Raw genomic sequence first — 25,031 nt, 5'->3', positions numbered from 1 at the left:
TGTGACCCTTTAGTGCGCAGGCAAACACTCTAACTACTGAGCTATACCAGCCAGGGCCAAAGAGATTTTTCAATTTTATTTTTTTTAAATATATTTTATTGATTTTTTTACAGAGAGGAAGGGAGAGGGATCGAGAGTTAGAAAGATCAATGAGAAACATCGATCAGCTGCCTCCTGCACACCCCCTACTGGGGATGTGCCCGCAACCAAGGTACATGCCCCTGACTGAAATCGAACCTGGGACCCCTCAGTCTGCAGGCCGACTCTCTATCCACTGAGCCAAACCAGCTAGGGCCAAAGAGATTTTTTTTAAAAGCACAAAATATGGCTCAAGGAATTAAGTTGGTGAGAGAAGAAACTCCTGGAAAATGAACTATAGAGGCAATAATAGCTGAATGAATGAAAGAAATTTCACCAAACATCATGTGATTAAATATATTAGAGGGGGCAGCTGGTATAATAGATAGGTAGATGGGGTTGTAATTTTTCATGGCAAAGAAGAAACATGGATGTTTGAAAGAAAATGCCCTAAAAGCTAAAGACAGCAAAAGAGGATACTGAAGAAGGAAGGGTGAACTGATTGGAGGGATGGGAGTGGTTTCAGATACAGGTCCCAGCCAGAAGAAATTACAGGAGGGTGATTCGGAAGAGAAAAGTCAGAGGAATACATTATCCTCCTGGCCTAGACTCTTGTTCCTCGAGCTACATTCATATCTCCACTCACCTCTATGTCTCTGAATCCCCTTGCTGATTAGTGAAACTAACCATTGCCCTACTCAACCCGACTTCCTTAACCTTGCTCGAAGGCCAGTTAGCGCCTGACCTTGCCACCCCCTCCTCATTTACTAGTGATTAGAAAAGGCAATGGCAGCAAATGTAGGACCCAATAGTGAAGGGCACTCACGAAGCTGTAAATTCTGGCTTGGAAAGCACACTCTATGCAAAGGCCCGCTGCACACACCTTCCTCCCCCTCCCCCCACTCCCTCCACCCTCCCCAGGCTGCAGGGGGAAATCTGAGCAGGGTTTCCAACCTTTTTCATCCTTATGGCACACAGAAACTAATTGCTAGAATTCTGCGGCACACCAAAAAATGTATTTTTTGCCAATCTGACAAAAAAAAAAAAAAAAAAAAGGCATGATTTTGATTCATTCACACCAGACAGCTATGGTTGTGCTGTCTGTTACCATTTTTCTATTTGACCATCTAAAGGAAAAGAGGCTGCGGGTCCTGCATGTTTGACACATCCTGGCGGCACCCGGGTTGAAAATCGCTGATGCAGAGCCTGACCCAGAGCTGGGTGCCCCAGAGCCCTGCCCTTCTTTTCCCCTCAGGAGAGCCGAGCAGCTCTGCCCAACTTCCTGTCTCAGGAGCAGACACAGTCTCCTGCATTAGAGCCTTCCTCTCCGCCTTCCCCTCTTCTGCCCCTCTGCCAAGTGTCCGAATGCTACTCAGGGAAATCTCACCCTATCTGGAACCAGAAAAGCTCCTAATCATGGCTACACACTGCGTAAGTATTGGAGGTGCATCATCCTGAAGGAGAAGGCAAATCCAAAGTTCAGAAGTAAAATGATGCAGAAATGAAAAGTTCTTCTCCCCCTAAGAATCACATAGGTAAGGCAGTCTCCTCAGAAAAGAATTCCACCTGCTCCCTCATCCTCCTCTAGTCACTGTGCTTTCCTACCAACATGGACAAAATAAATCTACTTTATCTTGTATGCTTGTCCTGGCACCTGGTACAGCCCCTGGCGCCTCCCAGATCCTCCATCGGAGCTCGTTGCTTTGGACACAAGGAGATTGTCGGATGATTCAATATATACTTTTTCTGTTTTGGTTAATTGTCAAAATATTATTAATGTAACAATTATCAACATAATATTAATGCATGGTATATTAATATGAAACAATATGTTCATAATATTTTGCTGGAAATGCATTATAATAATTTAATACAGGTTTATGATGAATTATGATTTCATAAAGAATCATTTAACATAATACATTGTGAATACGTTGTAATAATTTTATTGTAAGTATATGGTATTTTAGGTACACATACCAGTCACTATTTATGGCTTAGTTTCTACGGAAAAAAATGAAAAGTGAATGCAGAGGGCTAAGAACATTCTTAAAAACGAGTTTTTGGAGCGTGACCAATTTGTAAATCATGCAATGCATGGTCATTATTTATATTTTCAATGTCTTTAACTTTCATTTTGATTTTATAATTTTCTGATTGCTTTCAATCTAACTTCATAACCAAACCCTGCTGGAGTAAGACATGAACCCAAAATATGATCCTTTCGGTTGGCTGTGACTCATTGCCGGCACCTCAGGGGTCCTTGGTCCAGGTCTCTGCCTTGGGCGGGGCCATAAGAACCCTCCGCGTCCTTTAGTTGTATCCACTCCCACCAGTTCTATTTTTGTCGCTCCATATTTAGCACACAGAGCTATCTTTATCCTCCAGCTGACTGCCATGAGAGTCCCCAGGGCAGAGTAGTTACACAAGATTACTGAGGCATACTTCCTACCCTTCAAACAAGACAATGCAGAATGCAGAAAAGACATCAGCAAGCGGTCACATTGTTCGAAGTGTGTGTGTGTGTGAGAGAGAATTGCTGAAGATTTCTTTCTTTGCACTAGTTTTTATGTATTGGTAAGAGCACAATGTCTATATTGCTTCCTGAAAGTTAATTTTAGTCTGTGTAATGTAATCTATTTCTGTGCCTACATTCACTTGAAAATGGCATAAAATAAACTTTCTTACAGCCACAGAGTCTCGATCTCAAAATTGGAAGCCTTTTAAAACTTCTATTATTCTTATTCTCAATGGAGGAATCCATAGTTGCGCACCTAAATAAGCAGCTGGGTTGTTCTAAGTGGAAACTCAAAAACTGCCAATCCTTTGCTTGCTTTTCAATTATTCAGCTTAGGTTGATGTCTACGAGAGTGGCCGCTGAATGTATCCTAACAGAGAGGACTGTGGGTTCTGAACGGACAGGAAAATCTCACAGCCTGATCCTCCGATGCCGGTTATGTAACAGGCAGCACTATAGCTCCTCTGTTTAGATCTCAACCGTCCAACACAAGATCCACGGAGCATCTGGAGCTATTGAGCGCATGAAATGAGGCCTGTGCCAACTGAGATATGTCGTAATCGTAAGACACACGCTGGATTTCAGGAGACTTGCTGCAGGAGAAATAATGCAAAATATCTCAATGCTCTTTTATACTGATTACATGTTAAAATGACAATGCTTCAGATATACTTGGCTAAATAAATTCTATTCTTAAAATTAATTTTACCTCTTCTTTTTATTTTTTTAATGTGGCCGCTGGAAAATATAAAATGATATATGGTGACTCACCTATGTGGCTCTCATGATATCTCTATTGGCCAGCCCTGGTCTGGAGGCTCCCACGATAAATAGCATGACCAGTGAGTGTCCTTAGGATTGGAAGTCAGAGCTGCTGCAGAATTTTACTCCAAATCAGGCTCATGAGAGGAGAGTGTGACTTCAAATAAAGGTCGAAGTAGCCCCTGTCTGGCTAGTTCTCCCATCCAGAGGAGTGTAGTAGTCCCCGACAGGACAGTTCAATGCCTTGGACACAAGTCAGAGGGAAACGTTGCCGACTGCATGTAATACGGGCCTCACTTAGCTCTTTCCTAGTTGATGACACAGCCCTCCTCTCCATCTCAGCCCTGTTAACTGTGCTCATGTCACCGCATGGACACTGGAGTGAATCGCGGATCCACTTCTTTTGAGTTTTTGTTGTTTGTTCCCTACTCTGCTGCTGCTAAAACGAAGACTCGGAACCCTTTTGCAGGAAATAGAAACAGGAATTTTTCGAAAGTTTAATGAAAAAATCAAACTTTGAAGACTCTATGTATGACCAAAAGGTGGCTTGTGATTATTAGAGGAGAATTATTACTGGGCACGAGCACGGGGAGTTCATATTAACCCTGAATATTAACGTATATCAAAAATTCAGTACCAGATCCCCAGTGTGGGCTTACCAGGTTACTGAATTAAAAACATATTGGGGGGGGGGGGGCATTGCTGCCAGCAAAGAATTGTGTAACTGCTGGTGAAAACAACCGTGATTGCAGGCGCAGGCTGAGAACAAAACAATGCCATCTTTGTACCGCTCCGGGACTGCTGCAGGAGCCCGGCTCCATGGCATTTTCCAGCCTGATATTTGCTGACCATCTTTTCTACCCATAATTGTTTTCTGCCATTCATTTCCTCCAATTGTCAATTATTACTAAAACAATTATGAAAAAGAAAAAAGAGTGTGTGCCTTTGTTTCCTGTCGCCGATGAATACAGTGAAGTCATAGGCCAGGCAAGCGCATCATCATTTTTTCCATTACCATGAATTATGCTGTCACAAACAGGATACAGCTCTCTACCAGGGCAAGGAGGCCGTGCAGGGGGCTGACTGAGCAGAAACGTGATTGTCAGCCATGACAGCAAGAGGTTAGAGCACTGGGACTTAGCTCTCCGCGTTTAAAAAGCAAACTGGTTTTTGTTCCTGACAACAAAAGTAGGACAAGCTTATCCTGGAGACAAAGTAAAAAATAAAAATCATCATTACCCCACTGACCAGAGATTCCTATTGTTAACATTTCATTGTATGAATTTTTGCTCTTAACTCTTTTTCATCTGTACATATGTAATTTTTAAGACAATGAGATCACACCATGTATATAATGTTTTGCCTTTTCTTTTTCACTTAACATTTATCATCAACAGTTTCCAATGCCATTTACTATTTTAATATAATTTAATGGCCATATAAAATTCCATATCATGAAATATTATTTAACAATTTCCCTATTTTGTGTATTTGTCCAAAATTTGTTACAAATAGAGGAACAGTCTTTCGCATGCATTTTTGTTTCTACCTATGAATATTTCCTTAGGGCACATTCCTAAATGATATCCATTTATTACAAAAACATACATGATGTATTTTTCAGTATTTAGAATAAAAGGTCTAGGACATTTTCCTAACAATAAAGACACATGTGTGAATTAAAAGTTTAAACACCAAACTTGATAGATGTACCTTCCTAACAAGATAAACCAGTGAAATACTTTTCCTAGGAAATGTTCCATGTGCACTTGAAAAGAATGTATACTGTATTCTGCTGCTTTGGGGTGAAATGCTCTAAAAGTATCAGTTAAATCCATCTGGTCTAGTATGTCATTTAAGGCTACTTTTTCCTTGTTGATTTTCTGTCTGGAAGATCTATCCATTGACGTCAATGAGGTGTTAGAATCCCCTACTGTGACCATAGTACTGTCAATCTCTCCCTTTATGTCCAGCAAGGTTTGCTTTATATATGTAGGTGCTCCTAGGTTGGGTGCATAGATGCCTACAAAGGTGATAGCCTCTTGCTGGATTGCTCCCTTCATCATTATTCAGTGTCCTTCTTTGTCTCTTACTATAGCCTTTGTTTTAAAGTATATTTTGTCAGAAATAAGTATTGCTTTTCTAGCTCAAAATTTTCATTTGCATGAAATATCTTTTTCCATCCCTTACAGTCTGTGTGTGTCTTTTGTACTGCGGTAGGTCTCTTGTAGACAGCATATACCAGTATATGGGTCTTATTTTCTCATCCATTCACCTTCCCTGTATGTCTTTTGATTGGAGCATTTACATTTAAAGCGGTTATTGACAGGTATATATTTATTGCCATTTTATTCTTTTTATCACCCAAGCAAGGTGCTCCAGGAATGTCCCTTCCATGGGTTATGTGAGCCTTCCTGTTATAGTTGAGTCTGGATTGCTGTTGGCCCCTCTGTAAATGGGGTCAACCTTTAGGCTGCCTGCCTATGGGGAATGGCCCTGACCATCATGTACCAGCTACTGTGTGGATGCTGACCACACAAAGCAAATTTTGCCTGAGCAGGGGCAATGTGTGGCTTCTGGAGCTCAGTGGGTCCTGCTCTGATGTGGTCTGGAGTCTGCCACTGGGTATGTAGATTCTGCGGCCTCTTGGGAGGGACTCCAGTGCAGGTTAATGCCAGATGCTGCCTGTGGGTCTCAAGGAGTTGTCCGGGTGAGGCCAGCCCTTTTCACACATCCCCCCTTCCTGCGAGTCTCCCGGTGGCTTTTTCTGTAAATCCTTGCTTATAAGACTTCTCTTCAGTTGGTTATTCAGGTTGATCGTTCTATATTTTAGCTGTAATTCAAGTTTGTTCCTGGGAGGAGGTGAGTGTACCTTCCACCTACTCCATGGCCATCTTGGATCTCAAGAAGTAAAATACTTCTAATGACTACAACGTTCAAGAAAAACCTCAAACTGACTTGTGCAAAATGTCCTTTGGGTCAGCCACCTGTTAAGAGTGTATGTAATTCCACGAAGTCTTTTACCAGAATCTCCCAGCACAACTAGGCTCCAAACCATTTAAGAGCCCACAGATGATTCTGCAGTGATTCTGTGATTTCTTACTTTCCTAAGGGACTTGCGTCTGGCTGGCTGTTCAGTCCCTGGGCTGGGCTGAGCATCGTTACCTCATACTGCCACTAGAGGGCAGCCAGGGACAGAGAGAGAGGAGTTTAACACTTCTTGGTCATGTTTTCTCTCCAGCATGATCTTTATTTCACCAGAGAATGAGGACAAATTGAAAATGAGGCACTGAAGGGAAAAACAATCTAGGTAATAAATAAATAAGAAAAATCTCCGTATTTAAAATATTCCCTTTTCCTCCGAGAGATTCACCAAAAGGTGCAGAATGCTGAGGGCTGCCACAGTTAGGCACTGAAGACCAGTCATCTTGTTAAGAACTGGGTTACAGCATGAGCAATTGGCGCGCTTAGATCTTTGCAGGAGAAAGTGAATCCAGAGCTGATCCTCGACGTTCCCTGTGGGGGTCAGCAGGAACAGGAGCTTTGACCTCATACACACCTGGGCTCCATTTTCTGTCTGTCTCTCCCTCACTAGGTAATCATGGACGGACAAGTTACAGAACCTCTCTGAGCCTCTGTTTTCTCATCTATAAAATGTGGCCAGCAAGGAGACCTGCTCATAGGTGATAGTGAGCATCACACAACAGAATGGCTACCGAAGGCTTGGCACACAGTAAATGTTCAGTCAATGTCGGCCACTGTCATTATTTCTGCTCCTCAACTCCCTCCTAAGCTGTTTCCCATTTCCATCTGTGCACTGATTATACCTAATTATCCCATCGTCGCCTCAAACTTAACATGTCTGGAACCTCATCTTTCTTACTAACTCCCTGGCCTGCTGCTGTCTCTTTGATTGGCTATTCCTTCTAATGGACATAAAACATACCATCCTCTCTAGCACTTCCTCTCCTTCGAGAACCATATTCAATTAGTTTACAAAACAAGTCGATTTGCTCTCTAATGTGTCTCCATCTGGTTTCTTTCTCTCTGCTGTCACCAGTACCCAGGCCTTGGAGGCCTGCTCTCTTTGCCCCCAGGTTCTGCCTCAAATGGGCAGATCTTATTGATGTCATTTCCCTTTTCACAGTGGCTCCCCAGTGTCTCTGAATTAGATTCTAAACTGCTTGGTCTGGCATTACAGTCCCATCACAGTCTGACCCCAACCGCCTCCAGATGCTTCTCTCTCCCTCGACACGCTCACTGCCTCTGCTCCTGTTGAGCTGGTTGATGTACCGTTCCCTGATATGGTTGCCAGGCTCAGGAAATAGAAACAGACACCCAATTGAATGTGAACCAGATAAACAACAAATAATATTTTGTGTATGGCCCATGCAATGGGCTTCATACACACCTGTGCAATAGGACAGATTTTTATTTAAAAAAAAGTACTTGTTGTTTACCTGAAAAAAAAAATCACATCTAAACGGGAATTCTGTATTTCACCTGGCAACCCAAGTACAGTCCCCTCTCTGCCCATGCACACAGCTCCATTCTTGTCTTGGAAGCTCTTATGTCTTGCTGTACCCATCAGATCTCCTTCTGCCCTTCCAGGCCCAGCTCAGCCTCAGACCTCCATGAAGCCTGCCTGGATGGAGCCTTTCTTATCTGGTACTCCTCTACCTCATTCATTTGGTTCCATTTGTGTCCTCTATAATTCTCTTTCTCCAAGTAAACGTTAAGTTGATCACAGGCAGAGATTGTATTATAAGTAGGAGGATTTAATAAACATGGTTTGGTTGTATGGTGCTGCTTCTGGCCTGTACTATAGAATGTGAAGGGCTGAGAGCACAGCAGAAAAACCTGCAGAGGCCACTAATCTGGATTTAAGGTGCTTCTAGGCACGAAAATCAATATGCGACTCCCTCTCCCCACACAGCATCAGGCCAGGCAGGTATGGCTGCCTGACCTAGGCATGTTTCTCCTTTCACCCCACTCCAACACACCAGACAAATTATGGATTCATTTGCTAACATCTAAATTTCTCACCACTTCACACTATCCCCTCACACTTATATATTTAAATGTGAGGGCCAGGGTGGCTATACTGTGTAATCTGTAACCTGTAAACACATAGTGATGACAGCAGTAATGCTGGAATCCAGGAAATACATTTCTATTTAATTGATAGAGAAGCTAAAAAACATTGGCAGTTTTCCCCCAAATGACCAAACTCTAATAACGTAAAATATTCTTAGGAGTTTCAAACTACATCAAGAAATCTGTGAAACTATTAAGTAATTCCCAAGAAGTCTATTTAAATAATTGGCACTTCATGAATATACTTATAAGTAGCTATGGACATCCAGAAACCAATAACCGACAATAACATTTCTAAAAGTGAAAAAAATATAATCTTAGAATAAAATGTATAACATAATTTTATCTACTTACATCTTCAATAGTGTTTAAAACATTTTTATTCTCGTAATGTACACACACAAATGTGCCCAGCGAGAAAGTTGCTTTGAAACGGAGAGTGGAAGGACTTCAGTGTTAACAGGGTCACTGTAGGCAAAGACTATCACTAGACCCACACGGAGCGAAAATTAATTAGGTTACCTTGGATTTAACTTTGCGGAAATAATAAAATGAATTCAGAATTGACTTTGCAGCACCAGAGTGTCCTGGAAATAAATGCTAAGACTTTGTTCTATTTGACTCTTCAGATTCATCGTATTTGTCCAGATTAATTTTATTTCCCTCTATTTTTCACAACCTAAGTTCAACTAAAAACTATTGCCCTTTCTATTCAAGAATATTATACTTTGCCACAGTTTCCATGGGATGAATTATAATTTTCTAATCAGAAAAAAAAATAATCCTTACGGTCTCCCAGGAGAGAGAACAGCCAATGAAATCCACAGACCAAGCCGTGGCCTCCTGCGCCAGTTGCAATCTGGCTGGCTCAGCTTTCCCGGCTTCCAGCTTTGCTATCTTCTTGCGACAGATTCTAAACATACCAACCTCAAACTGGGAAAAGCCAAACACCAGCAACCTACTTCCTTCTGTTCTTCCTTTCCAATCGACCACCAGAACCTTATCCCATTGTTCGACATTGAGGTAAGATTAATCCAGTTCTGCAGGGCACACAAGCGGATGCTATCAGCAGTGGATGCAAATACGGTGCATCATTTAAACAAACGCACTTGTTTGATGTCAAGGAATGTTGAAAGAATGTGGAATGTCCCTAGGAGCTTTTCAAGTTTTTGCAGGCGATGTCAACTGTTCTTGGATTTCATCCATTCCCTTGTGACCTTCCCACTTCCAAACCGAGCGGCGTTTTTCAGGTCCCTCAGAAAACATATGCTGAATGAATGTTTTGAAATAATAACTTAAATTATCTATCATGAACAAATTCTATCACTGGACCTGTTCAGTGCTGTGTTTGTGCTTCTAGAAGATTCACCTTTGTCTGAAAATGATGTCCAGGAGACAGAAGCTTTGTACTTAAAAACCGACAAACTTTGTCTTCACTTAATTTTACACAAAATTTAAATTTTGGTTAAAGTGACTTTTCTAACATTGGCCATTTATGCCTGATGGCCCAGTAAATATATTCCAAACCAGTACTGATCAAAGAAATGATGCATGGATTATTAATCAGTACTTCAAAAAAGAGAGAAAAGCAGGCAAATATCCAGAAATTATTTTTCAAAAAGACCTTTAATGAAATTACTTATACTACTCATTATCACCCTAGCGATAACGAAATGAAGGAAAACTGAGTGCAGATAAAGTTATCTTAAGGAAACAACCACTTTTAAAAAACATGTATTATTATTATTAACAATGGCAGATTTCATAACTGAGGCTGATATCTACATTGTTTCAGAGATACAAGCAAAGCTCGGTGAAAAGTTGCATCAGGATCTGCCCTCAGGTCATATACACAGCCCGGAGCTACTATCCCAGTTCATCATATGCATGTAGACACAACCATGGGCAGCCTTAAAAACGACACTTACCTTACCTCCCTGACGCGGGATCATTTCAAGTTCATCTCTATTGAATCGCCTCTTGCTCTCCACCAACCTTAGCAATTCTCTCCCACGTGTCTAAACTCCTAGAGATTCCTGTTCTCTCTTCTAAAATGCTGTCATTATCTCCGTTGCCCAAATCCAGTTCAAAAATAGGGAGAGGGGGAAAAAATCCAATTTGCAAGCTGTTTACGGCTAACAACTAACAAGGACAGAAGCTGCTAAGCTTTGAGCTCAATGAATTAAAGGTTGTTTGGCTAAATGGCAGGCACACTTCCTCCTATTCTTTCTGAACTTCGTTTTCCTGCCTCCAGAGGAGCTTGTTCCTTTCCTGGGCTATTAATAGACTGGTCGCAAGAGTCGGGAGGAAAGAAGAAGGCAGGAAACGCATCTGATTTCAAAAAGCAGTGTTAGGTGCATATGTGTGTGTGTGTGTGTGTTTTTCAAGTGAATACCCATAAACAAGCTAAGGGAAATTCAGCTGTGGCATGTGCGACATTCTCAAAATTTTCTTTAATTTCTTTGAGGCTTGGTATCCCTATAAATTGTCATTTACCATAAGCAAAGCCTGGGTTTGGAGAAACATCATTGTTCCGTGTAAAATACCATGAACAAACTTATATCTAATCGTTCTTTTCCCCAGAGCAATGTCATATAAATTGAATTTCCTCGGGGAAAATTAGAGAGAGGGTGGACAACTGGCGATACCCTATTTGTTTCTTTTCCTCCAAGAGGAGGTGAAGGACGCTGAGGCAAAGTCCAACAAAAGGAAGAAGTCATCAGGTGAACAAGAAAACCAGACCTTTTGCTTAAAAGAAATTATGAGCTTGAATTTATAAACGGGTCATTCATCTGCACTAAAACTAAAAGACTGTCCACAGTCTTGCTACGCAACGTTGTTTAACTTCTCAAAATCGCAACACACACGGAAATAAAAACTAGATGTCTTTTCTCACATTTCAGGCTGGCAGGTGAACAGTTTGGATGTTGTCTGATACCGTTGAAGTGGAGAGAAATAAGCATTTATATAGTAGGGGATGGAAGTGTAAACTGGCATTAGCTATTTGGGGGTCAATTCTTCTCTCGAAACATTAAGTGCACATGCTCTAACAAGAGGCTTTAACATGGCTGATTCTGCGAAGGGGCAGGGGCGGAGATCTGGGGTGGAGGCATAGTTTAGGTTGCGATACGCAGACTTTGTGCTCTTTTAATTTTTATACTGTGTGTACTTTAACACGTTAATTTTCAAGACAGAATTTTTTTTAAAAAATGTCATTACTTCATATGGTTCTATGAGAGATCTATTTATTACATGGCTATGGATCATCCTACACTTAGTGCTTATCACCAAGCTGCTCCTTACATTGGGGTAATATTTTGAGGAGCAATAGCTAGAGAATTTCTTGGATGGAGGGGCTACTCTAAGTGATGTTCACCCACCAGTAGCACTTTGATCAGAATCTCTGGTGAGGGGCCCAGCAGTGTGGATTTTAACTCCAGGTGACTCTGTTGCTCACTAAGTTATAAGAACCACTGGTCTATGGAATTGTTTTGTTTAGTCTGTATTTATATCCCATTTTCTAAAAAGGATTTGAGACCACTGCTTTTTTTAAAATGTAAGAATAAGGAAAAGTTTTGAGTGCTTTTTAGGCTGGTGACTCCTACTGAGGCAGCCAGGAGAGTTTTCACACATACGGTGAAGAAGACACACTCATTTCACAATGACTTTGGAGAAGCAACCCGGGGCAAGGCAAAGAGCAGTGGACAGAATAAACGGAAGAGATTTAAGGGCGAGACAAAGGAGCGCTCACTGTGGGGGAGTCATGATAAAAGTGGCTAAATTCGAAGCCAACTTTAACAATATATGTGTATTTGAAAATTACAAGTTGCCTGAAATAAGGCTAACTCAAGCAAAACATGAAGAAATTAAATTAAAAGTCTCTAGAGGAAAACATAATGTCCCACTCCCTATTCTTGCTCAGTAATTTGTTTTCTGACCAGCCATTTCTTGTCCATCTGTAGCCGTCGTGCAAAGCCCTGTGTATTAGAAACAATGAGCTCAGCCAGAGCTGGGGAGGGACAAGCAAGACTCTCTACATCCCAGGCACAGACGGAGAGGAAAACATTTCTGAAAGAGAGAGAGAGAGACACAGGGAGAGGAGTGAGTGACCTCCTTGTACCAGCAGAAAGGAAGCGGGAAGTGCGTGACTGTCGGGATATAACAGCTGCAGAGACTGAGTGGCTAAAAGGTACATTGGTTGACATGGGCTAGCAATGGGGTAATATGTCTCTGGGAGCAAACCATGCTCTCATGTGAGAAGAATGAACACATCTAAGAAACTCCAAGAGCATTGACCAGGCTTTCACTGTTCTCTGGAAACATCCCTTCTCTTTTGTGGGGACATATTTCACTCCTCAACAAGTACAACTTCACAAGCTCCCTCTATAGCCCATGGGTAGAAACAAAGCACTAAAACATCTATGAAAACAGAAAGGCTCTGCACTCTTAATCTAAAACTAATGACAGACTCGCTCAAAAGGCCCTAAGGGAAAAGGTCACAGGCTATGTGAGGAAAGGTGCTATGCGGCTTTCTTTAACTATTTTGCTTCTGCAACTGGAGGAAAATAGATTTTTAAAATTGCAGCCACCTACAAAGAATTGAAATGTAGATATACAATATAGAGGAGATCCAAGCAAAAGTCCTCAAAAACACACACAAAAAAAGCCTATATGTTAATACTTAAATGAGCTGAATGCACTGTAGGTATCTGAACCTGTATGCCTTGTAGGTATCTATCTATATAAAACCCTAATATGCAAATAGACTGAACGGAGGAACAACCAAACAACCGAACAACCGGTCGCTATGATGTGCACTGACCACCAGGGGGCGTGTGAGGAACATGGTGGGCGTTGTCTGTGGCAGGAAGGTGGAGCAGGTGAGCGGGGGCGCCAGAGCAAGGCGGGGCGCCGGTCACTGTCATCGGGGCAAGCCTCTGGTGGTTACTGAAAATTCTTCGCTCCCACGTGCACGGTCCCATCCAGTGCTCACACCTGCTGCAGGCGCCGGAGCTGCCGCTTGCACCCACTGCCAGCTCCTGGCACAAGCCTTGATCACTTGGTGCCATCAGAGGGTTCGAGCAGTGGCTGCCAGCCCCGGTTGCCTCCCAGGGCTTCTCCACCTCCCTCTGCTCCTGAGGGGCGATTGGGGCCGGCAGCCACTGCTCGCACATGCTGCAGGCGATGGCCCCGCTAGCACCCGCTGCTGGTGCCAGAGCCGCAGCTCGCACCCGCTGCCAGTGCCTGGTACCAGTCCCAATCGCTCGGTGCCGTGAATGGGTGCAAGCAGTGGCTGCCAGCCCCGAATGCCCCTGAGGGCTTCTCTACCTCTCCCTGCTCCTGAGGGGTGTTTGAGGCAGCAGCCGCCGCTCGCACCTGCTGACAGCACTGGCCCCACTTCCACTCGCTACTGGTGCCGGCCCCAATCGTTCCTGCTCTGCACCATCAGCAGGTGCGAGCAAGGCCAGCACCATCAGCGCATGGGAGCGGTGGTGGCAGGAGTGGGTTGGCTGACAGGGAATCGGGGGGGGGGGGGGGGGGTCAGGGCATGGTGGGAGGGATAGGGTGGGGGTGCGGAGGATGGACCAAGACCTGCCCCTGTGCCCACCGCAACCTCTCGGCCCACAGGTCCTTTCAAGGTGCACAAATTCGTGCACTGGGCCCCTAGTTTTTAATGCTACTTTATCTTTGTTCACAAAGGGTAGAAGGTCTAGGTGATAATCTCGACCTTGGTAAAGTTTAGTTGGAAAATCTAGCCAGACTGCCTTCGTTGTATTTGACTTCAGTCTCTATTGGCATTCTGTCACTTTGTCATGCACCTAAAATAAAACAGCATGAGTTTCCACGCAATGGGGAGAAAAAGAATCTTGAGACTCTCCCATAATAAATGCCCAGAGCTTTTTCCATTTTGTCAAGTCTTAAATCTTGCGTCATAGTAATTAAAGGACATTTTAATTGGTGTTGTGGTAAAAGTTCTGTCTATTAATTTCGAAGCATGAACACCCTCATTTTGCTGTTTCTGCCAGTTGTGTGTTCCTTTTGGAAAGCCTTTGGACTCCACCATAAGGTGGGCTGTGAAGCTAATCACTGTTGGAGGCAGGAGGAAGTAAATCCATCACTGGGAGGAAAATCTTCAGAAAAGAAAACAGATCATTGCAGGGACGGTGCATGGCACACGTCTGAAGGCAGACGGAGGCTACCAGGGGCTCCAAGAGTACTGGTGCCAACATTACCTTATTTTTGCACAACATTTAGACAGAAGGAAGGAAGGCAGCATGGGAAAGAGTGTGGCAGTGAAACTGATTTACCCATCCCAGAGTAAAATTTATTGCTTTGGTGGCCACTCTGGTCTAATAAAGGCCAAGTGGTAGGTTGGTTGCTGATTTAATAGTCCATACAGTTTCCTTGTTTAAAGCAACAAAGAGATTAGTCTGAATTCACATAACCCCCTGAACCATATAATTATGCAATTCATGAAAACAGTTTAAACTGAGTTTACATTGATATTGTCAAGGTGAACACAGTCACAAGCTTTAGAACTCTAACATAAATTACTGGGTGTAATTCACCTCAATTAAGTGCAACAAGTTAAAATGATTGAGTCTTCTGGTCATATTCCCTATGACCAGGAGACTCTCTTTCCTTGCTGTGTTGTGAGCCACCACTGGAGAGGGCCACGAACGTGGCAATGAGCCAAGGGTAGCCTCCTTCTAACAGCCACCAAGAAACTGAGGCGCTCAATTCAATAGCATGCAAGGAGCTGGATGCTGCCAACAACCACGTGAGCTGGCAAGCAGCTCCTTCCCCAGTCGAGCTTCAGATGAAACAAAAGCCCCAGCCAATACCTTGAATCTTCCCAACCCAGATGCTAGAAGCTTTCAAGATGATCCCAGTCGCAACCAACACCTGACAACAGTCTCCTCAAAGACCCTAACCCAGAATGTCCAGGCAAGCAGCTTCCTACTTCCTGATCCTCTGAAACCATGAGAAACAACACATGCTTGTTGCTATTTTAAGCCGCTAATTTTCAAGGTGACCCATTAAGTAATATCTCAGGCTTTATTAGACCAGAGCCTGAGAATAATTGAAACTGCTTAAGAAAGTCCAAGAGATTCTTGTAGTCACCTTCAAATTTCTCCGAAGAAAGGAGTAGTGGTGACTAAAAGATTCTGCAGCAACTGAAGCTAGTGTCATATCTGCTCCTAAGACGGCTAGCCCATCCTCACCATGCTTAAACGAGCAAGGCGGACTCCTGCATGGAGAGCACTACAGACATTCTTCTGTATTGCAGGTCTGGTTTCGGACCACCACAATAAAGTGAGTCATATGCTTTTGGGTGGGTCCTGTCTTCAATTTGTAAAAAATGCCACTTCTGTGAAGCACCATAAAGCGAAGCACAATAAAAAAAGGCCTGCCTGTCTGTTACTGTTACACGGAGTGATGGTATCCGGAAGGGTAAGTGATAATGACAATTTGCTCCCATTTGCCAGGGCAAGCGCAGAGCCTCTGAGAACTAAAGTCTGGAAGTGGCCTGCATCACTTCCACTCACAGCTGATAGTTAGGCTAATTATGTGGCCTTCACTGTTACTGGGGGCCTAGAAAGTGTAGGAAAGCACTTGGATATCCAGTGAGCAGCAAATGTCAACACTCCAGAGGCAATCCCAGATCTGACTGTAAAATGGGTGTTCTGTCCATTAGACCCTAATTTCTTTTGGGTCTAGCTAGCCTTTATGTCTAGCCAGCTACTTTTAATTTCATTGTTTTAAAACACCAGTTGTTAAAGATTTCCTTACAGAAGATGCAGAAAACAACCCATTGGTGACAGCAGGTTAGTGATTAAGAGCCCTGGCCTACTAAGAACACAGACTCCCTGAGTTCGTATCCTGGCTCTTTTTACTTTCTGTGTGCTCTTGGGTGAGTTACTCAACCTCTCTGTGTCTCAGTATTGTCCATATGTTAAAGGGAATAACAATGATATTAATAATAGGATCTACATAACAGAGTTGACAAGATTAAGTGAGTTCATTGCAATAAAGCATGAGGACAATGCTTACTACGGTAAATGCTCACTAAATCTTATAATAATTATTACCCAACCACATAGCTTTTCACTGAGAACACTGTTTCTCAGCTGCAAAGTGTAACTTCAGCCAGAAATTTTGGAAGCATGTGCACTGGGTCACAAGGCAACCACTTGACAGGGAATGACATCGTAAACCTCAAACCAACTTGGAAAAACAACTCAGAGGTCATGCTCAGTTGAAAGTGGTCGAGCAGCGTGGTCTTTACTGGCAAAAGCCTGCACGTGTGCATGTATTTGTGCGCAAAATCCAAAATGTAAAGCAGCAAGATGTTTGATAAGCTGCCTGTGAAATTCAACTTTGAGAGTCCTTATTCATGTAACCTGTACATAATATATTATATTCATGAATATTATATTATATTCATGAATCAAGAAGTAAAACCTAGAAATATCTCAAGAAGCAGCTAGGGGCTGGCCAATATCGCAACATGTGGGAAACAGTGGCCCATATCATGACCAGCTGCATTCATGACTGTAGGTGATAACAACAAGGAGGAAAATACAATATGCTCCACAATGGAAAGAGCCTAATCGATTTTTAACCCAGTATTTATTTATTGATTTATGTTACCCTTACTATGTCAGTGCAGGGCAAAAGTTTGTAAGGAAACACATCCACGTGTTAGCGGTGGTAACATTAGAGGTGGATCGATGCTGGTGTCATCTTTCTTACCCACCCTGCAGTGGGTGACAGCGGTCCACCACCCACCCCACCTACAGTGGCCGCCACCCACCGCCCTCTCTCTGCGGAGTGATCCCATCAGTAAACGAGAGAATTGCCAACCACTTTTGAGAGCTGGTCCCTCTGTCCTGGGCTGCAACCACCCTCCCCCCCATCCCGCCGGCTCTAGGGGAGCCCACACTGGACATTACCTGTGGGACCATCTGTCCTTTTCCGAGGCGGTTAAGGGCTGGGAGCGGCTCATTCCCTCTTGGCGTCCCCGTTGCGCCTCGCATCCCCGCAGCCTGCCCGCCCACACGGCACCTTCCCGTTTGCCCGATGGAGCTGGGGACTGTCAGGGATTCCAGCCCGTGGGACTCCCGCAGCCACATTTCATTTCAGAAGGAACCGCCTCTTTGTCAGGTCCCTGTGCTGTCTGGCTGCCGCACCACAGGGGTCCCTCCCCTTCAGGGGAGAAAGGACGATGATTGGCAGTGAAGCAGCCCCTCGGAGGTAAGAAACTGGGCACACCTGAGCGCGTGGTGGGCCGGACGGGCCTTCCCCATCGCCATCTCCATCTCCATCTCCAGCAGCTGCGCAGCTCGGGCCTCCTGGCCCGCAGGCCTGGGCCCAGGACTTGAGGGAGGCTGGCAACTGGTGGGACGGGCGCCCACCTGGCTGGTTTGGGACCTGTGGCTGCCCCGGGCTCCCTACACTGTGACAACCTGGGACCTGGGCAGGCTTCTCCAGGCACCGCCTTCCCAGCCAAAGGACAGGCTGGACCTGGTCCTCAGTCACCTCCCTGATGGCATGTGTGTGCGGAGGATATTCATGCACAAGCACGCACACACACGTGTGCACATGCTCACATACCTGCAAGCCCACCCCTGAGCAGACCTGCCCCGAGGTGGTCCTGCCCAGCTGCCTGGCAGTGTCCTGCCACTGCACACACTGGTGGACATCAGGAATCCCCCCCCCCCCCCCCCCATGTCCTGGAACTCCCCCAGGGCTGAAAGGGCCTCACAGTCATGCTGCCTTTTCTACTCTGGACATCGTTTTCGCCATGGAAAGTAGGCAGGAAGCACTCGCTTCCCTCAGCGCAGCCACCAAGCCCAGAAACCTGGTGTCATCCCAGAACCTTCCCTTCTTCCTTCTCCTGCTGGCTTCACAATCTGGGGCATCTCAGTGAATAAGATGAAGTTGTGTGTGTGTGTGTGTGTGTGTGTGTGTGTGTGTGTGTGTGTAGGATGCAGATCAGTAAAAGGTAACTCTGCAAAATACTTCTTAAATTTTTTATTCACGTGTCTCTCCTAGAAGGGGGTCGGGAGCAACTGAGAAATCCGGGTGCCGGTGATTAGGAACACGGGGGAGGAATTCTAAACACCGGTTCTGATCTGAGGGAGGAATTCGAGAACAAAGATCCCAAGAGCTGTTGACTCATGTTGCTTGATTCCGAAACACACAAGTCCCCTGGCAGGAAACCCTGCGGGGACTACAGACTAAACCGTCCTGCCATTGTCAGTCCCAAGAGGGGCTGAGCGATAACTGGGGCAAAGGGAAGTTGTTTTATTGTGTTGTCTTGTTTTTGTCTTAAAGAGAAAAGTTTCTTAACATTTATACTAACATTTTAAATAAAGATGTAGAGGGGTGCAAACTTGAATGAGGCAGCAACCATATTGGATGATAGAATCGGACTCTCAGAAGACCTTGACAGGCTAAAGTGAAGGGACAAATGATGGGAGATAACATTAATCGGGGCAAAGGCAAAATTGTGCAGAGGCCCAAAACACCCGGTGCACAAGTTCAGACTGGGGAGACGGGGCTTAGTAGGAGCCCCTACTTTTTTACCTTGTTATCCATTTTGTATCCGTTGGAGCCTGCTAATTGCTCGGGGTTTTTAAGGTATCCCACGGAGCAAAAAGTGCAGAGGGGATGAGAGTGCTGCCTCTGTCATTCGATTGCTTCTAGCAAGACTTCAGACATTTCTATTAATGTGTACCCAGGAAGCAGATTTAGATAATATCTCATTTTAATTAGGTTAGCACTCATACTGAAAAATGGCTTTAAAAGATGTCTGCACAAAAGTAGCAAGTGAAAGAAAGATAATAGCAAAATAAACCTGAGGAAAATGGCAGAGCAAACTTTTCTACTCTGACCACACTCTTCATCGGCCACATTAGGAGCTGATGATATCATTAGACCCTCAAGCAATAGTCCCTCCAAACCGAAAATCATCAAGACCATTTGAAACATGGATTTACATCTGCTGCCATTAGTGATAAAATTCACATAGTTGGCTAGCATATTGTCTTGAGATGTTAATTAGTAATAAACCAAGTCCCATAATCAGCAAGGCATTTAAAAGCTAAGCATCAGAACAGGAAGACAAACTCCAGCAGTTTCTCAGAGATATTTAGAGCTATGTGGAATAAACCCAGTTCTTAACAAATCTCACAAAACCTACTGATAATTACTTAGGACCTTCTTTTGAGGTTTCTCACTTTACCATTAAGGACAAAAGCCACAGGTCTCTGGTTCTTCCTGCAATAGTAAAAAAAAAAAAAAAAATTGGTTGGAATAATTGTAACACAAAGACTAACAAACTAAGAGGCATTCCTTTTTCAGCAAGTTTTTTTGGGAAGTCACATAGAAAACATTGCTGAAGATGTGAAGAAACAAATATTAGGAAAGATTGCTCAGTATTGGTCACGAATTTGGGTGAAAGTGCAAATTTTGTAATAAGTCTCAGCTTACAATACTTGTTAGATTCTATTTTAATAGTTACATTTCTGAAGAACTGCTTTTTTTTGTGAGTCATTAAAAAATCCTAGAATACTAAAGAGTATCCCAAAGATAAATGCTTTCAAAGATAGGAAACAATATGTTTGAGGGAAAACTGTTGAAGTGTAACCACTGAATTCAAAAGAAAAAAAGGTATTTTTTTCAGAAAAATAAAAGGAAGGATTGCAGGAAACCTTGACCGGGTATTCATCTCTGTGGTGTTGATCCAATATTTCATAAATGCAGCAGAGAAACTGATGCTGGAAGTGCACTCTGTGCTACTTGATGTCGCTGATGTGGTTAGTTGTTTGTTTGTTTTTTTAAAAAAAAACTTTAAGTAGCAGAACTTTATAAGATTGTAATGAGATGGAGGGTCTGTTGAGATTGTATCATAACCCATTTTCTTCTACCCAATATTGCTTCCTTCCCTCCCCTTCTATAGACATTGTTCTAAAGAACTCTCCCCAATGTAATACCTGTGTGCTGGTCTCCATCTCAGAATTGGCTTCCCGGGAAACCCAAAACTTGCAACAATCGCTGGAGTGGTCCAAGAAAAAAGATGCTCATATGGGGTTCCGAAGCTGCCACCCACCCACCAGCTAGCAGTGAGGATGCTGATCATCAGAACAAGGAGATCTGCCACTACATGGGACAGAGAAGACTGTGGTGACCTCTTGGTGATCCCCTGGGTTACCTCTTGACATTCCCTTGCTCATCTTAATGATACATGAACAAACACAACAGTCATGCGTAAGAAGGGCATGGAGACCAAGAGCTCAGAGACCTCAGGAATCAAGATCTGGGGCATGCCAATAGGTTAGCTATTTACCCAGTAGATCGTGAATATCACTTGTAGCCTAAGTGCTTACAGCTGGTGTTGTAATTTATCCTACTAACCTTCTTTCCCCTTTCCCCCAGGAAAAGAGGTACCACGGGATCTTGGAGGAACTCTTCCCAGAATTTACATGGAGAAGTGGATCTGAGTAATAGAAATGGTGGACCACAGTGGAAGCTGTGATGTGCCACTCTGACCCCTTTAAGACTGAAGGACTTATTCCTCCAGTTATTGAGGGAGCTATTAGAGGACATCCCTCAGAAATTACCGTTGGCTGGAAAGTTCTACCTTGCACAAAGTCATGCCTCCTTCCCCAGGGCAGCTCAGATATAATATAAAGACCCAGAACCCTCATTTTATCTCAAGATAGCATTAAAAGGCCATCACAGCTTCAAGGTCCACACAGGGTTGGCTTAGTCTTTGTTGAGACAACACCACAGCCCAATTTCTTCCTCTGTCCAATACTGGCTGCTTCCTTATCTTCCCTTCCACAGTGTTGATCCTGATACAGCGCCCGGTAAAAATTCCTGCACACCAATCTCCATCCCAGACTCTTTCCTGAAAACCCATACTTTTACATGAACATGAGTAGGACACCTGATAACATTTGAATATGAACTCTCTATTAGATACTAGGATCATATCAGTGTTACATTTCCTGATTTTTCACCACATATTGTGTTAATATAAGAGAGTATACTTGCTTTTAGGAAACACACACGGAAGTAAATAGGAGTAAAGGCACATTTAATCTGATATGATTTAGAAAAAAATGTCCATGGACAGGTGGAGGATCAGAGAGAGAAAGAAGAAAATAGGGAAAAATGTAAACAATTGGTAAATATGGGTAAAAGCTATGGGAGAATTATTTATATTTTTCTTAAAACTCTTCTATAAGTTTGAATCAAAATAAAAAATTACAAAAATAAAACTACCAGACTTCATCCCATTTTCAGTGATTCTGACCCAATTACTAGGGTACCAGCATCAGTGTTTTTCTTTTTAACTTCCCAGACTTGACAACCTGGTAATACCTATTATGGGAAAGGTCAACATTAAACAAGTAATTTCAATATAGTGTAATGAGTGTTATGAGAGAGGAAATAGCACGTACTAAGAGAAAGCACACAAAGAGGGCCCACCCTCGCTAACTGGGTCAAAGAAGGTGTCCTTGGGAAAGTGACAGTTCAGTTGACATCTGAAGGAGCACTTAGACCAAGGAGTATTGATGGGAGGAACTAGGGGAGTATTCCAAGCAAAAAGACATTGTGGGGAAGTCCCAAAGGAAGCAAGAGTGAGTTAAAGCCATGGAATTAAAAGAAGTTTATTGTCACTGGGTGACTGGTGACTTGAGTGCAGATAGCAAAGGGAAACATGACATGAGATGAATCTGAGGAGGTAAGCAGGGGACATATTGAAATTTATCTGGAAGACAATGGAAGGCCACTGAATGCTTCTATACAGGGGAGTGACTTGATCAGGTTTATACTTTTGAAACATCACTCTGGCTACTCAGTGGAGAGTGGATTGGAGGGAGGCAAGAGCAGGAGCAGGAAGACCAGTTAGAAAAGGTTGTAGCAATAGGAAGATGACTTGGACCAGAGAAGTAGAAATGAGAAAGATGAGATGTGGAGGGAATCCATTGATATTTAGGATATGGAATCAATAATATTTGCTATTGATTGGCTGTGGGAGATGTTAGGGAGGAAGGAAGGGTGACCTTCAGATTCTGGGTTGGACGACTACTAGTAGATGAGGCAGGGAACATTTGAGCTCCATGGAAGCAGGAAACTTATCTGAACTGAATACTCTCATATTCCCAAAGCTTAGCCCTACTCTGTAGGTGTTCAATACATATTTGTTGAATAAATGAGTAACCTTGAAGTTAAGATAATGAGTTCACTTTTGAATATGGAGAATTTTGAGTGCCTTTGAGTCTTCTTTTGAAAATCCACACTGGAAAAGTGTAACCTTTCATTCAATTAGGAAAGTAACCAATGAAAAGATAATGCCTGTGTCCTAATTTTGAGACCATTATTCTCCCTAGTATTTAGAAGTCTAAAGTCCCCCTGAGACCTTGTGTAATCAATATATCTTCACTTTGGACCTAATTTGATTTTAAAATGACATAGTGACTGAGTATTGACCTTAACTAATGGGGAAACTGCCTAGCTTTTGTGGTCATCCAAATCTCTTTATCTTAGCAATTATATGACTATAATACATATAATTGTTTTTCCTTTTTTTTTATATCATTTTTTGAACTTGAGTTTAACATGTCATATGCATGTCACATTAAGGTATTCTGGTAAAAGTTAACTCTAAAAGCATGGCATTTTAAAGTGGACAAGAAGAACTAGCTAATGAGCAGGGGGCGGAAAAATAGAGGGCAATTCAAGGATTTTTACTGCCATCCAGTGGTGGTGCTCTCAGACAAACATGGTACAAAGCCCATAGTTAATCTCTGTTTTCCACAGCAAAGTCCCAAATGCCATTCATTCAAGCTTAGGGATTAACCTGCAATGGTAACTTGCCATGAAAACTGTATTATGTTTTCCCAATTTTAAGACAATAACTTTAATGGGCCCTTTTGTGGTCCTGAAGAAGGTCATAGGTTTCCATAACAACCAGTTTACTTTAAGAATGTACTCAATGGGGGGAGAATCTGGCTCAGTAAAGCCCTGGTCTTGATGGCCCAAAAAACTCCTGCCCTGGTCTCCCTAGCCCACCTCATATACACACCTATGTGGAGACTGATCTTCACGGACTCACCTTGTGGTACCTACTAGACATTTCCAAGCTATGTTTTATCTGTGCTCTTATAAATGTGAGCTCCAAATTGACTATTTAGAGCCCATGGGCATAAAAAAGGGAATTGGCCAAACCCCAATTCATTGATTTTAATTAAGCAAGAGCCTTTGCCAACCCACTGGAGAAGAGAGAGAGAGAGAGAGAGAGAGAGAGAGAGAGAGAGAGATTGTTATCACAAGATTTAGAAAAAAAGAAAAAATTGGCCAAACATAGCATGTAAGTTTTATATAAAGTACTTTTTGGACTTGAACACCGTCCAGTTTACATGAAGCTCATAAAAGTGTTAATATTTCCTACTTTAAAAACATGCATATAATGTTCTCTGTGCACTAATAATTGGCCTGTTAACCAAGGTTTGACCTTTCTGTGCTGTAAATTCAAGCCCACCCACCAGCTTGTCCAAGTCATAATCTCGGGCAGTGATGTCATCCCTTGACACTAAAAATAAACACTACCCAGATCTCTGTGTCCTTTCTCCTGCAGGTTTGTAGTCCACTGCAGAGGTGCTGATGGATGGGGTTCAGGAGACCACAGGGTTTTGCTCGTGCCCACTGGCTTGAGCTCCTGGCTTCCAGGGACTGGCCCCGACCAAAACAAACACTTCCCCAGAATGCTGTGCAAGCTCCACTTATATAATTCATAAGGGTGTGAAGGCCAAAATATGCAGTTGGCATCTAATAAAAGATATATAGTATTTACTGGCAGATAAGGCATGCCAGTTTTACAAGGAAGTCTGGGAATCTGGGGGAGGAGGGAAATGTGAAGGAAAAAATTGAAATAGTTTTCATCTTGCTCTTTTTAAAGAGATTTTTTAAGTAGTTCTGTAGATGCAGTATACTATACACAGGAGTGCAGATGAAAAATCATTGGTTATGGCTATGAGACAATATTCTACTAACTTTTAATGTTATAAAATAATATAGTTAAAAGGGAGTATATTAGTATTAGTGACTTTTGGTACTAAGTTACAGAACAAAAATTTACTGGTAAATGAAATCCCATACACATGGAACACTATATACTAGTAAATAGCTTTAAATATGATCTCCCATCAAATCCTGGAAACCAAAAGTAAATCATAACGTGAAATAAATTTTAATACAAATAAATTTTTATAAAAACTAATACAAATAACTAGCAAAACAGAATACATAAGAACAATTTTCTATACAGTAGCCGAAGGAGTCAGTATAAACTTGGCACAAAACATACAGCAAGAAAATATGAAAGAATACTTACTTCACACTCCTACATAGAGTAAAAGTAAATATTTCACTGAATATTAGTGTACAGTAAAAAAAAAAAACTGTATACTAATAAATGCATTCTTACATAAAGAACTTGACCTTAAGATTATAGCAATGTCTCCATGGGCTCAGAGATAGACAACACTTACCGCACTTG

General features: G+C 42.8%; 1 protein-coding gene across 3 annotated transcripts in view; it reads right to left on the bottom strand.

Moving 5' to 3' along the window:
• RASGRP3 (RAS guanyl releasing protein 3) overlaps window positions 1-10,650 on the bottom strand; it is a 107,684-nt gene extending 97,034 nt beyond the window's left edge. For 2 of the 3 annotated variants that reach the window (XM_070428994.1, XM_070428992.1), the window contains exon 1: window positions 10,384-10,650. The gene's annotated coding sequence lies outside the window, so the exon portion shown is untranslated. The remainder of the gene's footprint in view (window positions 1-10,383) is intronic. The other variant, XM_070428996.1, reaches the window with a different exon arrangement.
• Between the last annotated feature and the right edge of the window lie 14,381 nt (window positions 10,651-25,031).

The sequence above is a fragment of the Myotis yumanensis genome, unplaced genomic scaffold (genome assembly GCF_028538775.1).
Source record: "Myotis yumanensis isolate MYYU_CA2020_CCGP unplaced genomic scaffold, mMyoYum1.0.hap1 SCAF_11, whole genome shotgun sequence".
NCBI lineage: Eukaryota > Metazoa > Chordata > Mammalia > Chiroptera > Vespertilionidae > Myotis > Myotis yumanensis.
This window is presented reverse-complemented; position numbering and strand designations above follow the sequence as displayed.